At 31.1% G+C, this 17,694-nt stretch overlaps 1 protein-coding gene across 1 annotated transcript in view; it reads right to left on the minus strand.

Annotated features, from left to right (window-relative positions):
* bru1 (bruno 1) overlaps positions 1–17,694 on the minus strand; it is a 971,893-nt gene that overhangs the window by 20,909 nt on the left and 933,290 nt on the right. The window lies entirely within an intron of this gene.

Genomic DNA, 17,694 nt, shown 5'->3' on the forward strand with positions numbered 1-17,694 from the left:
ATATGTTTTTCTGGTATTTATTTCAGTTAAGCTAACTATAATTGAGGAAGATATGTTAAAATATATTATTGTCTAGATCGCTAATACCTACCCATAATTAAATTAAGATATTTCATATTTGAAAAAGGTATGTGTTTATGTAAAAATCGTTAATAAAGTTATGTATACCTTAATATAATTCATTTACTAATGAATATCTGAATATGTAAACTGTTTCAAAGAAATCCAATTCGGCCTATATTTTGTCAAGATGTAAAAAATACAAAAAATGGTAATGAACTATACAGCACAACATCTATGCGAATTTATGTATGCGGTAGTATGCGGAGTTAAAAATATTTTAGGAGATCTGATTAAATACACTCATGGACAAAAATATGGAATATTTTGGAATTTTCTATTTTTTCTTTTTGAAAATAAATTCTTGTTTAAATGTTTAATGAACAATTTTAAATTTTTATGCGGAGAAAATTGCGAAAAAACAATAAAGCTTAATGCTAGGTAAAAAAGATTTTTTTACTCTAAACTTAAATGCTAACAAGTGCTTAAATTGCTTAAACAAGTCTTTTTAATTGAAACAAGTGCATGTTCAGCAACGAGTATTCCCCCCTCTAGCTTTTATTACTGCTTGCATCCTTTTAGGCATGCTTGCAAGTAAATTTTGGACATACCCTTGGGAAATAGCATTCAATTCATCCTGTGCAGCAAGCCGACGCTGCTCTATCGTATTTGGAATGGGATTTCTTTGTCGTACGCGCCGTTTTAGCTGATCCCACATGTACTCTATTGGATTTAAATCCGGACTAAATGGTGGCCAATCCAATCTTTGAATTTGGATCTCATCAAGATATTTACTTACTATGGCAGCAGCATATGGTCGAGCATTATTGTGCATTAACATGAATCTCATTTCCAATGTAACCAACATATGGCAAAACATGATCTTGCAGAATATTTTGAACGTAATTCTCACCAGTGATTCGTCCAATCACTTTCACAAGTGCGGTGCGTCCCTCCCAACTAATACCTCCCCAAAGCATTATGCCACCACCTCCAAAACTAACGGTCTGGGCAATATTGCAGGTGGCGAATCGTTCTCCAACTCTTCTGTAGACGTGGATTTGACCATCTGGCTTATATAATAGAATTCTTTTGGTGGAACTTTTGCAGGACGCCTAGGCTTTAAGTCTGCTTCTTTTAATCTTGGTTTAACTGTTTTTGAGCTCACATTAACTTGTCTGACATTTAGTAGCTCATTTCTGATGTTCATCGATGTCAATTAGCGATTTCTTGTAGAATTAAGAACCAAAAAATTGCCATCAATTGCGGTTGTGCACGTCCTTGACCAGGCCTTCGTACAAAATTGCCTGTCTCATGGTACCTTTTTAAAATATTCGAAACTGTAAATTGACTTCTCCTGAGACGCCGTGCGATATTTTTTTGTGTATATCCTTCCTTGTCAGATATGTGGACAGTACACATATCTAACGAACGCGTGCTAGAGACCGTGCACAAAGAGCGGGAATTGATCAACATCATCAAAATGAGAAAGGTCCAATACTTCGGTCATATAATGATAGGTCCTAAATATTGCTTACTCCGGTTAATCATTCAGGGCAAAATCGAAGGAAAACGTAGGGTCGGAAGAAAACAACTGTCCTGGCTGCGTAACATTAGACAATGGACAGGTCGAACGGTCGAGGAACTGTTTCATCTAGCTGCCGACCGAGAATCATTTCATCAGTCATCAATATGACGATAGCCAACGCTTGAATACAAGCACGGCACACAAAGAAGAAGATCCTTCCTCGTACGAAATTACAATCTGTGTTGCTTGGGCTTCATCGCAGTGTCGAATTGATGGCATATTTGTTTTAAATTTACTTGAATCAAAACAATATTTAATGAGCTTAATAGATTAAACTAAAAATAATCGAATTAATATGATTTTTTACCTTTTTTTTCTTTTACGTGAAGAAGGTTTTTTATGATATAATGCACGAATTACACTTAACGCTGAATAAACGTCAAAATATTTCAAACCAATTGAGTATATCAGCCTACTGTATGAGTAAAATCAGTTTTCTAAAATTATTTTGAAATAATAAAAGAATTGAAAAATTCCAAAATATTCGATATTTTTGTCCATGAGTTTATATTAATCAGCAAAATATTTTCTTCTGTAGGAAAAAGTCATTCAGCTCAAAGAATTGCATATAAAAAACTGAACAGAAACAAACTACACAACGTCATTCCAAAAATGTGTAACTTGTTGATATACTAAAACATATATAATACTTTAAAAATTCTTTAGATGATGTACACCATAATTAAGTACCACAAAAATTAAAGATATTTGACAAAAGATGTAGAAGATATTAACGGATGTATATACATACATACGTTTAGAAATGACCAGGCAAATGTAATGAATACTAAGGAGCTCGTGTACAAACATCTTACACTTAAGCACCTAAAGACAGCACTTATGGATTAATCGTAGAAAATTAAAGATAAGCTTCACAGAAGTTTACGACAGAAATGTCTAGCATGCCGATGAATAAACTTTGCTTACACTCAAACATATATCGCAATAAAAGTCTGCCAAACAATTTTTTTTTGATAATTTTTACGGTTAAATAAACGAAATAATCAATACATGGGATGTATAGAATGTGAATATTACAAATAAGGGTATTGCTTCAAAGTATTTTACAAAAAAGTAAAATTAAAAATAAAATTTTTATAACATAAATAAATGTTTTTTTAAATACGGATTACTTATTCCATTTTGATTTATCCAATACATTTGTTGCACATATACACAGAATTTGAGCGCAGATCGTAAAAATATATTCATCAAAATACATAAAATGTTTTCCTAAAAGCATATTTTCAGAATGAATATTTTTTTTATTTGTAAATTGATTATTTAGTAATATTTTCGCGTATTTTTATAGACTACAAAAAATATTGTACGGATATGTAAATACTCTGAAATTTTGGACCATCGTCTATTATAGTGATCAGCCAGTACGAGTAATAACCAGAAACTACAATTTAAATAATACAAGCAGTAGCAACTACGGAATAGGAAAAAAAATTCTTTTTGTAGTAAAGACTAGGTATATGAAATGAAACATTACAATTATTATTGGAAAAATATCGGTTAGTGAATTTGAAGCAGCTTGTGATAAAAAAAACGCAAAAAGGAAGCAGCTGCAGACAGATCAGTCAAAAAGACTGCGTTGCATCACTGAAATAATAATTTTGATAATGAAACGCTTGATTGTTTGGAAACAAATAATTTTTTTTAAACGAATTAGCTTGGTAAACCGAAAGAGTAAATGTACAACTTCACGTGTATTAAAAGTGGGAGTGAGTGAAATCGGGATGTCTAGGTGGCAAATCTCAAATATATGTATTTGATATATATTACTTAACTATATAAATTTGCTACGTAATATACTAGATCTAATACATCAATTTTACTGATAAACAATAATTTAAATTGGAGTATACAAAACAATTAGCCACTCACAAGGGTTTACTGTCATGGTTAGTTGTGTTTTTATTCAAAAAATCGTATTTGTTGAATCATAATAATCTTAAAATAAGATATCACGAAAATAAGCTATATATAGATTCCTATACAGTACATACATGTTAAAATATTCAATTTCCAAAGTACATACTTTGTAAAAATCATACCTTATGCTCCAATTTTGCGCTAATATAGTAAAAATTTATCTTCCTCAAGTATAGCTAAGTAGTAAAAAAGAGCTAGCTTAAATGGTTAGTAGATGATAGCCACTTACTGTAGATGAAGACAAAACATTAGTAGACAACAGACAGAAGCCACGCTACGTCACTCATCAGACCGCGGTAGATAAATATAGAAAAAAAAATATGACACAATAAAAACTGGTAGACACTATAGGTGGTAGTACGTAAGATGTGATTTACAGCACTATAGCACTAAAAAAATAAAAAAAAACAGCTGCGCTACACTAACTAAAAAAGTGGTAAGTATCACAAACGGTTTGAGAACGAACATAACTCAGGTATGGCTTAACCATATGTTAAATTTCAGTTTATTCATAAAGTATACTTAATTTTTCTTTACCAAGTTGAAGTTGGTTAAACTTTCAGTATTATCGAATTCAATATAAAAAATAACATGACTGGCCTTTTGGCTTTGCCAGTGCCATTAACTTAGGAAAAAAAATATAAAAAATATTACAGTAGTGTTTTTACACATTTGGACTTACAAATAAATTACTATTACACTTTGGTATATTGCTATGTCATTTTTATGTGTAAATTATTTAAAACTTCTGTTTATAACCCATTAACTTTTTGTCTAACATATAGCTCTTGTCGTTTAATAGGAATGCTTGTAGAACTTAGGCAAAATATTCCGAATGAATTTGGATTTCTTACTGTATTCGCTGTTTTACCATCTGTATATACGTATTTGGGTAAATAATCACAAAAGCATGATTCTCCAAACTATTTTGTAAATATTCTTTATTTGGACAAATGCATTATAATTCTATATGCTGAAACTGCCAACGCGTTTGTTCCTAAAGTTGCTACAGACCCAAAAATATAGCAACAAAGTCCTTGGCTGACTATCTTGAGGATATGATGGTTGAACTATTTAAAAAAAAAGGACAACCTATTAAGTTTTACCAAACAATAAACCTATTTTAATTTTCATACTGGACAATGCGTCATAGTGTTGTTGACTCTAAACTAGATTCATTCAGCAAATTCCCAACTGCAAACAAATGTACGTGTTGATATTCGCTCTCTCATTCGTCAATAGGCTATTAAATATAATGTATTGCCTTAAGCCAGACGGATTCTCATTTTACAGGTCCAAACTTGCCAGTCTGTTTAAATTTAAATCGTAGCGTGTTGGTTTTTAAGTTAGTATATTGTGTGTTATATTAAAGTTATTGTAAGTTATTTACTGGTCGTGTTATTTTTTAGAGTTTAGTTTAAGCGTTTAGTATTAAGTTTTATAGTGTGTAGTAAACTTTTAGTATCCAAAGTACACAACTTTTTCTGCAAATATCCGAATGCCTTGGTCTAAATACAAACTCTGTCATTTTAAATGTATTTCACGTGTTTTAAATTGTAATTTAACGTTAAACTTTTGTATTATTTACTATAATTTGATTCCATGTTATATACTGATTTATTAGATTCCTTAAACTCTTGAACTTTGTTTAAAGATATTTTTAAAATCATTAAAACTTGATGCAGTTTAAAATGTATAGTAAACTGTTCTAAAAACATATCCGAGATCCGAGTTACGTCATTAATTCATAAATACGTGCCCATTCTAACCGATTTGTTCTCCATAGAATAATTAAATATCTAAAACTAAAGCATTGAGACATGTATTTTGTCTTCAAGTGGTTTATTTTTCGTTCACTACTTACATAAAACAAATTCTTGGCAATCATACAATTAGTTAATTCATATAACCAATAATAAACTCGCAGGTAATTAGTGCATCAGTATTTCATTCGAAATAAACTTTGTTACATTATAACGTGAATTATCTTAGAAAAAACGAAATATTTGATGTAAAGAGGTTAATCCATGTCTACATTTTCAGAATTTATTTGTTCAACAAGTTATATTAGTACCTATACAATCATAAAATTTACTTTACTATTTAGATACGTTAAGTTCTATTATATATATATATATATATATATATATATATATATATATATATATATATATATATATATAGAACTATATATAATCTCTCTATATATATATATATAAATATATATATATATATATATATATATATATATATATATATATATATATATATATATATATATATATATATATAGATATTATATGTGTATAAGATGGAAGGCAACCGTAGTGATCCTTTCCCAAGTTAATATGCTCCTTTTCTAACTTGGCTGCACCGTACTGAAGACGACCAATAGTCAGAAATACGTATTTACGGGACTTTACGGGTATTTACGGGACGCAGCCCATATTAACTTGGGAAAGGATCACTACAGGAGTATATATATATATATATATATATATATATATATATATATATATATATACATATGAGTAAGAAGCGTTATTGAGAATTCATATGATATAGCTAGAAACCAAGATATGTTAAGAGAAATAAAAGACAATTTTCGCACTTGCCTAGAATCCTCTCGAAAAGTAGTAATTTATTTTGAAACTAGTCATTCGGTTTTTTTGGGTAATAACACCCGGTATGCAGTATTAGAATAGGAATTAATGGCCTCAAGATGTTTATTTCGTTTAAGCAATTGAGGGTTTGGGAAACTTTATTGGGTAGAACTTTGATTGCGGAATCCCATAACAGTTTGATTGAACTACTTCGACAGTTTCTCTAATTATTTCCAAATACCAGCACGTCTGTCGAGAAAGCTACACGGAAAGGCTGGTTTTAAAAGGTATCAAGCCATTTTTAAATATTATGTCATTCTAAGCGTGGAACGAAACATTCGAAAAAAAAATACTCGACACGTTTTATACAAATAAGTACATAAATAATATTATTGAATGTTAAGTACTTAGTATTGTAGTATATCGACCGTGAGGGAAAATATAAGGATGGTTTAAAAAATATTGTAGTCCAAAATGTGAAATTCCTTTAATCAGCAAAATCAAGTTTGAGAAATAATATGTTGCAGGGAAATAAAATACTGATAAACATACGTTTGGACCGTCTATAGAAATTGATATTTTTAGATAATAAGAATTTTTATTGCTTCATTACCTTTAAAAACACAGATTACCTTCAGTGAAAAGAATTTTGGTTTGGGGAAATTGATAATACGATTCATAGAAATTCGTGTTTGGAATAATTGGACTACAGTACAAAGGCAAGAACTTCGTAAAGAGGATGATGCTGTTCGGGAAACTAAAGAACGCCTCTTAAGAGTAAATGCATTAAGAAAGTAATTAAGTGAAATATAAACTACTAGCAATCTCAGCCACCCACTAGTTTATTGAAGGATCAGGTCCTCCAACCACTCTCTGTTTGACCAGTTTATCGTAGGTACAGATCTTTTGACTTACAGTCTTACCGACAGCGTGTTATCTTACCGTTAACCCAAAACCATGGAGGTGTGATATTGAGTGACGGTGAAGCAGTGTCGTCTGACGGTGAAGCAGTGAAAAACAATGAAAAGGGGTGGAATGCCCTTCACACAGATATCCATTATTTACCATCGTTATTGTACTACTTAACATATAATTCACATTTATACATTATTGTTTCTTTTCACTCAATATGGGAGGCCACTTTTTGGCTTTCCCTTTTAATTCGAAGAACTTTACAATTCCTTCTAAAAAAGTGTTACTCTTGCATATATGAACTGATGCTGCTCGTAAGTGTTTGTAAGTACAAAACGAAACGTTTCCGCTAATATATGGAATAGTTAACATCTAGCTTGTTTCTTTTCTCTTCTTATCTGACAGAATTTCAAGGGTTACAAAGTGAAAGGGATTCTACCCCTTTCCATTGTTTTTTCACTGCTTATTGATTTGTACAGTAATTGTTCCTATTGGATATATATATATATATATATATATATATATATATATATATATATATATATATATATATATATATATATCGCGAAATTACGTTCTGAGACATATGCCGACGCTGCATGACTATAATTGCCTTTAATAATCTTGTTTTGGTAATGTTTTAAAGGAAATATGGACTGTTTTTAAAATTTGAAGCAATTAATCGTACGAATTTGAGGCACTGTCACTTTTGCCATGGTTGACTGCCATGAGAAGCATGACATGATGCACGAGCCATATGATTCTATAGCAGCGAGAATCAACAATCGATTCTCGCCAGTATGTGGTGTATACGGGATAAAATATTTGCAGCTGGAAAGAACTTTATTTTCACTATTGTGGCAGTTGACAGATTCATTTATATAGCATACCTTGATTTAAAGAGAACCAGTTTTCAAATCGAATGGTGTGTATTTGCAAAAAAGTTTTTTTTGAAAAATCTGGAATAATAATGGTGTTCCTTAGTCATTTTTTACCTGCATAAATTGGATTTGAGATATAGTTACAAAGGAAATGCTTTAAAATTTCTGTAATACAAGACAGTATTAACTGTCACATATACATATATGCTAAAAAAGGACAGCTTCTTCTTAATTCTATTCAAAAAAGCACAATATCAGACTTAAAAAAACGTGGAAGGCTTTCCGTTTACACAATTACAGTAATCTAGTTATTGAAAAATTAAAATAATATCCAATTAAACTTACTATAATAATTCTTTGAAAATAAAAGCCCTTTAACTCAGTAATAAAGTCATTTGTAAGAAACTAGTTTGCATGCTTGGCTCTCGTTCAAAAACCTGTCGAAAGATTCTATTAGTTTTCATCTGTCTTCGCTCATTATGTTTGTCTTGCCCATTTTTAAAAATTACCGTTCTTTAGACATAAGCGTATCTACACAAATGTATTTCTGGGAATATCTATGAGAATATCTATATTCTCATAGATATCTATATTCTGCAAGAATAATTAAAATTTCGCCAGAAGTAATAACTAACAAAATAAATACTTTGGCAGAACAACAGCAATGGTTGATATTATTTAGAAATATTGGAAAATAATATAATAGACCAGCATTTCTGTGTATTGTAAACTGACGGAAAACCTTTGATAGAATTTCACAAATTTAATTAGAACAATAAACTACGTTTTTAGAGGAAACACAATTACAGCATTAGTAAACAATCAATTTACAAAACTCATTAGAGTATATAGCAGTGTTAGACAAACCCATTACTGTTTAATATCATTTGTATGAAGTAATAATGAAAATATGCAAATATAAAACTGGGTATGCAAACGTAAAAATTCTATGTTCTGCAAACGATTCTGACCTGGTAGCAAAGAATGAAGATAATCTTTAAGGGCTCTTACATCGTTTATATATAAAAAAAGATAAGTTTAAGAGATAAAGTAAAGATAAGACTGAAAAAACCAAATGTATGACCACTTCTAAATATTCGATACAGTCACTTTGAGGTACTTTGGTCGACAGCCTTCAGGATCGTTGACGAGATGGTAAGAAAGTTGGTCTACGTCGTCTGAACTACTACTGCTGAAACATTGTAGAAAACACAGGACGTAGTTCTAACGTAAGAAGAAGAAGAAAGATATAAATAAAAAAGAAACACATAAATTTAAAGACAAGCTATTCAATTTAATGAAGTTTGTTAGCCACCTTATATCACGAAAAATATATTCTGTATATATGATGTATAGAATGTATCTAATACCTTTTGTAGATGAAGCTCTTGACCCTTCTTTCATGAACCTTTATTAACGAGCTTATCCGAAGAATAGTTTGTTGTCTTACAGTTTACATTTTTGATACACCTCCATGTTCATACTAGTTCTAGCTTCAAAGCAGGGTCTTCGAGTATTTATTCCATAGTTGCGTAAAAAATAGAAATAATCATAAATTCAGTTACCTGCGAATAAAGACGATGTTTGACAGAAATATTACAAAAAAATTAAAAACCAATAAATCTGGTAGCTGGAATATCGGTATTATTGCCAGATATAATCTAGATGAACAAATAGGTGAGCACAGAGAAAAAATAAGGCCGGTAATTATCTGTTGAAGCTAAAATATGGTAGATAAAGAACGCTGATAATACACAAAAGCTGCTCAGATCTAAGAGATAACTCTCAGTTTTCACACATTAAGGAACGATGGCACACTGAGAGAAATAGTAATTGAGGATGTTATAACATGGTAACAGCACGACATTATGTCTGTAAAAAAAATAAAGATTTAAGAGTGGTTTCCAAATGCAAACTTCTAATATCTTCCTTTCATTCTACTAGGACACTAAATATATTATAATCTATAGAGATTACCTTAAAAAATATAATAGTCAATAAAGTTTACTTAAAACCATTCTGTATATATAGTCTATGTATCCACCATCTTCTAAAAATCTTCTTGCTAAATGTCCCACCCAAAGCTATTTTATAGATTTAATTCTGTGAATTACTGTAAAATCTGTGGATTCTGTAGATGTGTGACCCTGGTTTTCTGTATGACCCATTCTATTCTTTTTGGATCTATCTTTGTTATCCCTAGCATGCATCGCTCCATTGACCTTAGACTTTCGTTATTATCTCTTTCTTTAGTGTCCAAGTTTAGGAGCCGTATGTCATAAGTGGTAGTATACACTGATAGACTGCTTTCTTGCTTAGGTGGAGTAGAATCTTTGATTTAAATATAGTCCCAGGTATACATACTCATCTACTGTCTCAAGTTCAGTGTTTTTTATTATCACGTCTTGGGCACCCACTAGCTCATTGTACACGGTTTTTGTTTTTGTTAAGTTTACTTTTAGTCCAACTTCATTGCTAGCTGCATTTAGGTCGCTTATAAGTTCTTGTAGTTCTTCAGAATTATTTGCAATCAGAACGATGTCGTCTGCAAATTTTAGATGACTGAGGTAGTCTCCATGAATGGATAGACTTTGTTTTTCCAGATAATTTTGCTGAATATATTTTCTTGAGTTGCAGTAAACAGCTTTGGTGATATTGCGTCTCCTTGTCGGACGCCTCTGGCAGTGGAAAAAATCTGCCGTGTTTTCATAAATTTTTCTTAGCTTTTGCTTGTCTGTATATATTTGCTAAAGTCTCTATGTATGGTTTGTCAATGTCTTGGTTGGTAAAAGCTTCTATTACCGCCTTGAAATATATAGAATCAAAAGCCTTCTCTAAATCTATGAAGGTTAATACTAGCGGTATTTCATATTTTTTAGCTCTACTCATTAGTTCTCGAAATATGTGGATATGATACAGGGTACCGAATTAACTTTTGAAGCCAGCTTGCTCTCTTAGTTGTGCAGCATCTAATGTATTTATTAATCAGTTGTTGATGATCTTTGTGAATATTTGTATATGTTGGTAATAGACTTATAGGTCTGAAGTTTTTGATATCCTCTTTGCTACCTTTCTTGTATATGAGAATTATGTTTGCTGTATTCCAGTGGTCTAGTATGTCACCAGTGTATAATGCCAGTCACTTTGGCATTAAAGTCTCCAATTAAATACTTAAGGTGACTTTTATTGTTATTAAATGCTTTATTTATGTTACTGTAGAGTTCCTCTATTTCTTTGTCAGTGTGAGTAATCGTTGGGGCGTTTTAGTTTGTATATAATTTTTTATGGTTTTTTATATTTTTTGTATGTAATTTGTGTATTGTATCCCTTTGATATTTGTAAGAAACTAGCTTCCTAGCTACTCTATCGGAGAGACTAGTTATTTTTAATACTCTTCATTTCCATTTCTTGATGATTAGGAATCCAATACCGCCTGTTTTGCCTGTTGATGTTCCTCGGTAGAGTAGAATGTGCTTTCTGACGCTAGTTCCAATAGCTCTTCATTTTTACGTCTCATTTAGACGATTCCTATATCGTCCTATTTTATATTTTCAGTTTCTTTTTCCAGTTCTACAAGTCTGGATTGATTTGATAGCGAGCAGTAGCTATATATCGCTTTATATACTTAAACTCGGATAACTTTCAAGTCATAGAAAATAAAATACATGGAATTGTGCTATACTAAGTTTAGCTTTTGGAAACGTTTTGGGCTGCAAATCCAAGGCGTGATAAATATTAGATAATTTAATTCGTCAAATACATATATTACTCCCCAACAAAAATATTGGTCCTATTTATATTTATATCGAGTTTGAATAAAATAAGAACTTTGGATAAGACTTTTACAAATAGGCCTATCCCACTAAATAAAATTTATGGAAGCTTACAGAGTAGTTTAAAAATAGAACCTCCAATAGTGCGCCTATGTATGTTGCATCGGTAGCGGTAGTTCATACGCTTTTGAAGAATCTATTTTCGGTTACCATATGATTCATCGGGTTAATTCAAGAACAATACTGTCATAAATTACGTAAAAATTGTCGTGTCAATCTCGACTTGACAGAAAAAATTGGATTACATAAAACGGCGCGCACAGCGTAGGATTTTTGTTTTAAAATTAGTGGGACAAGGATGTGTGAAAAAATACAAAACGAAAACAAAAATTCGTTAACTGTGAAACTTGGATAATAGGCAATAAAATTAATTATATGGATATTTTTAGTTGGTGACCATGATGTTAGTAAGTATATAAATTATTTAATGAAATGCCTAATTGTAGAAAGAAAAATAATTACCCATAAAATCAAGAAAGGCCACACATAGATACCACTCTACATGGTACTCAATTACTGTCTTGATAAAAGGCTTTCATAACAATTATATTATTACACAAATATAAAATTATATAGAATAAAACAACACTAGTAAGCGTAATTAACTTTTACAAAAATATTTGATATTTTTCAAAACATAACATACAACTTGTAATATATCAGAAAAGTCAATAAATCTCATTTATTTATTGGGATCTATAATATGTTAAAAACTTATATTAAAATTGGAAATGTAAAGTAAACCTCGAAAATTTCACATGAGAATAAATAGATGAGTGCAAATTACTGAAAAAAAGATAGAAACCCGCTACTTATCCGGGGAACTCTTGAAAAATGGCGCCAAAAATTTTTGTGAACATTTAAAAAATCGATTCCTCTAAGTGGCCTCAAAGACAATAAAGTAACACAAAAATGGAGGACATAATATATCACAACTCATAAAACAGACAATAAAATAAAACGCGAGAACTAAAGAGAAATAACAGATACAAGCTCATAATCGCATAGAGTATCCGGAAAAAATATATAAAAAAATATAGTTATAATGACTAGAACAGGAAACAGAAGAATAAGCAGGTTTTCTACTAGGCGGATCAACAATAAACCACTCTTCTCTCTCGCTCAAGTAATAGGAAAAATATTGTAGGAAACAAACGCAAACACATGATTCCAACAAACACCTTAGTCGAGTTAGGAAAAACATATGACAGTTTCCCCCTGTTAAAGCGTTGGCAGGTACCGTTCTCGTCATAAAAAACTGGTACAACTCTTATAACCGAAAATCGTATTTTTCAAGTTGTGTAAGTTGATCTTGTCACATATGTCATTCTAATTTCTAGGGCAACGTTGCCAGTTCAAAGAAAATATTGTATCAAATCAGCTAAAAGGAGGGTTGTGCGACAGACACATTATACAATTACAGTAGATGCATTCCGATGTTCCTACGTTTAAAGATCCTTTAAGCATTTTGGGCATTAACTCAACCCTCTCTCTGGTTATTAAATTTATTATATACGGTTTTTTGTTGTTAATGATGATAATAATACCTATATAAAAACTTTTTCAACGTTCTTTTTTTTATTTAGATTTAGTGCAATTCTGTTATCTGTGATGGCAACAACGAATTGATTCAAGAACCATTGTGTCAAGTCTGAACACAGGTTTACATTGGGAAAAAAAAGTGTACCAGTTTTATTTGGCGGGAACTGTACAAAAATAGACAAATGTAAACATAAATGATTAAGGCTGTTAATCATATACTAACGTACCATTAAGAAAAATGAATTAAAATTCGTAACCAGCTACAACTAAAAATATAAACAACAAAATGATAAAGGAGAGACTCTGTTTATCGCTGATCCTATTTACATAAGATATAGCTCGAAGATACATTATAAAAATAAAAACACAAATGCTCTACTGTGAATTCCACATTCCGCAAGTTGTGGTCGCCAAGATTATGATGATCTGAATTATATGATCTGGAAATAGATTTAGGAATACATCAAACGGAGTTTAGTGATGAATACTTATTATAGAATAATACTTATTATAGAATAATTATGCATTGAAGGAAAACAACAATAATATGTACTAGAAGAAAACGCCTCTTTCATTGGTTTAAAAAAATAGCTTATACGGCATTGCTTACAATAAAAATTCTATGTAGCCTGTATTCAGCCTGTAGTGAAAAATATAAGCAGGTGTGGCGTAATGCTATCCTTCCGTTGCATTATTGCTGTGTTGACTAAATTGTTCAGCGAATAATGTTGATAGATAGTTGGTACTCAGCATCAAATGTCCGAAAATCTTTTTAGGCCATGATAGTAAAAAGACTTTCTCCAATATAACAAAAATTCCAGGAAAATAATAGTATCCCCTGAAGTAAAATGTTCCGAAAACAAACTGAGCCACCGTTAGGATTTCCTGAGGAGGACTTTTCAGGGAAAACACCACTACAGATTAGTAAAATAGTATAGGGTATTGAAATATAAAAAGTTTTACAGCTATGAGACTAGAGATACGGTTAAAAGAATAAGGATACAAATATTATTTGTACCTATTTAAGAAACGAGATAGAAGGGAAAAAAGTCGAAAGAACTAGGTGAAGGATACACATTGTAGTAGGTAGAGAAAAGTAACATTGGAAATGGGGTTGCTATAATTGCTAAAAGAGAAATGAAAAATAATGTAATATAAGTTGTAGGAATGGAAAAATAAAAAATAATGGCAGTGAAGATTGTACTTAATAAAGTAGTATTGAACGTTGTATGTATGTGCACGTGCATTTAGGCCCCATAAGTTGGTCTGGATGAGAATGAAAGAATAGCTTTCTATGAGCAAGTATGAGATTTAGAGATATTCTATAAGATGATAATAATTAAAGTAGGTGATTTTAATGCACATGTGGGTCCAACCAAGAGAAGATATCAAGCATTTTTTGTAGGACTATGCTTTGGAACAAAAAACGATTCTGAACATGATATACCGGAAAAAGCAACAAAACTAAATATAGCGAATATTATTACACTCTTTTAAAAGAGAGAAAGTCAACTTATCACATACAAAAGTAAACAAAATCACTTTCAAACAAATTATTTCATAACCTGAAAATTAGAAATGAAATTTAAAAATAAGGAGATCTGATTATGGTCAAACTAAATTCAAGAAAAAATAAAGTTGAAGAGAAAACTAGATCTTCAAAAATATAAGATTGACAAAAAGAAAACGAAAATCACAGTAGAAATAGTTAAAGCAGAAGCGTTTACAACTATATACGATCAAATTGATAGGCTAAAACTAAGATAATATAATAAGCAAACATAGAGCACAAAATGAAAAAATTTTAATCAGATTAGATGAACGTAAATAATAAATATTAGTTCACAAAAAGATATTTAAGAAGCGATGGAAAAAGTACTCTGACAGCAATAGTCACCAAAATAACAAACGAGAAAATTGATCAAGCACTTAAAACATAAAGAAAGGTATAGAAGTTGCACCAGATGATATCCTTGGCGAGATGTAGACAACTTTAAAGGCGATCGGAACAAATTGGCTAATAGGATTCTTTAACAAAATTATGGAAGTGGGACAAGTGTCAGAGGAATAGAGAACAAGTATATTAGTACCACTTTACAAAAACAAACGAGATACACAACAATTTACAACTGTGCCATAAAACCACTTAGTTTTACATCATGAGACACAGTAATTTACAGACGGATATCAGCAGAAACTGAAATAGTCAAAAATCAGTATTGATTTCTGAAAGGCAGATTAACAACAGGTGCAATTTTCATTATAAGGTAGGTGATTAAAAAATACAGAAATAAATAAACAAACTATTATTGATATTTATTGATCTTGAGAAAACATATGATAGAATTTCTAGGTAGAATCTGTGATGTTTGCTTAATAAGAAAGGAATTTGCGGAGAGTATGTGAAGATTATATATAAGAGCCAGACAGGGATGTGTGCTTTTGCCACAATTATTTAGTGTGTACTTCCAACTAATATTTGAGAAGGCACTATGGGAAAGAACTAAAGGTTTAAGGATTGGAGGAAGCATCATTAATAACATAAGATTTGCAAACGATACCGCAATCATGGCAGAAAATATAGACGATTTACAAATTCGTATAGAAATCCTTAAAAGATAAAACAAAAAGATGGGACTAACAATGAATATAGATAAAACCAAATACATGGTGATCTCGAAAATCCCTGTTGACAATATACATCTGACATTTAAGGGTAAATCGTTAGAGAGGGTCAACAAGTAAACGTATCTCAGAGCAATTATAAACTCACAGTTAGATCAAGATGAGGAGATAAATGTCAGAATTAAAATTGCTCGAAAAGGATTTATAAAATACAAGTCAATGTTTACTAATAAGAAATTGATATGGCTATCAGATTGAGGTTCGTCGAATGTTATAGATGGTCGCAACTGCTCTATGGGTACAAGCTTGGACTCTAAAATCCCAATCCATAAAAAAATTGGAGTCATTCGAAATCTCGGTATATAGGCATATTCTTAAAATTCCTTGAACTGCAAAAGTCTCGAACCAAGAAATGTTAAGACGAACTGGACATGGCTGAAAGCTTATGAACATAAATAAAATAACAAAAACATCGTATCTGAGCCACATATCTCTAAACGACAATACTCTCTTCTACACGTCATCAAGCAAGGAAGAGTAGAGGGAAGAAAAGGCTTGGAAAGAAAAAAGAAATCTTTTCTGAGAAATATCAGAGATTGGACTAACCTTAGTGTTGAACAGATACTTCACATTGCAAAACATAGGGAAGCGTTTAAAACCGTCGTTAGAAGATGACACAATAAGAAGATGTTAATATTGTAAATGACTTGTATAAGGAAGTAAGAACCATTTTTTGGGCAAGTGTGGGAAAGACTGATAAATTTCATTTAAACGTACGTTTTCATCAGGGCTAAGTACTTAGTTCTTTATATTCTTATTCGAGTTGGATCAGATAACAGAGAAACTTGAGGGTAATATCCGCTGGTGCTTAATATATACTGATAATGTAGTGTTACTACGAAATACTGATGGCAATTTAAAACAAACACCTAGCCAGTTAAGATAAGCTTTCGAGAAAAAAGTTTAAATCTTAGTAGTACAAAGACAGAGTATTTGGAATGTTCAATTAAGGATGGAGTAACCACTACAAATGAAATAATAGCTTTGAATGGTGAAATAATCGTGAAAAGTAATAGTTTTAATGATCTAATATCGATATTACAAAGTAAATGAGATGTATGCAGTGAAGTTAGGGTGAGGTGAAAAGTGGAAAGAAGCAAGTAGTATGTTTTGTGACAGAAATGTTTCAAGAAAACTGAAACGAAATTTTTATAAAACTGCTATAAGACCAGGTATGATGTACTGGACGTTGGGCGGTTAAAAAAAAAAGGAAGAACGAATGCGTGGGGTGGAAATAAGAATTCTCAGATGGATGAGTGAAGTGATAAAAAGGGATAAAATAAGGAACCAGTATTAGGGGAACTCCAGGGGTTGCACCAATTGTTGCAAAAATTAGGGACCATAGGATAAATAACTCAGGCATGTTCAACGTCGAGACGATAATCACCCAATTTGAAGAATTGCTGTCTTGCAAGTTCCTGGAAAGAGTAGGAGAGGAAAACCAAAAAAGAAGTTGATTATTGATATATATTGATATTGATATTGGTATATAAAATGATGATCATATATTGATTTATTTTTAAGAATCGAGTGTTTTTTTAATTTCTCAGCAAAAGAAACTATATGCATTTATACCATTAGTATATTTTTATTGTCTAATATTAGTTTATTGTTAACTTGTTATCCTCTAATAAAAAAGTAAAGCGTAG

Source organism: Diabrotica undecimpunctata, chromosome 2 (genome assembly GCF_040954645.1).
Source record: "Diabrotica undecimpunctata isolate CICGRU chromosome 2, icDiaUnde3, whole genome shotgun sequence".
NCBI lineage: Eukaryota > Metazoa > Arthropoda > Insecta > Coleoptera > Chrysomelidae > Diabrotica > Diabrotica undecimpunctata.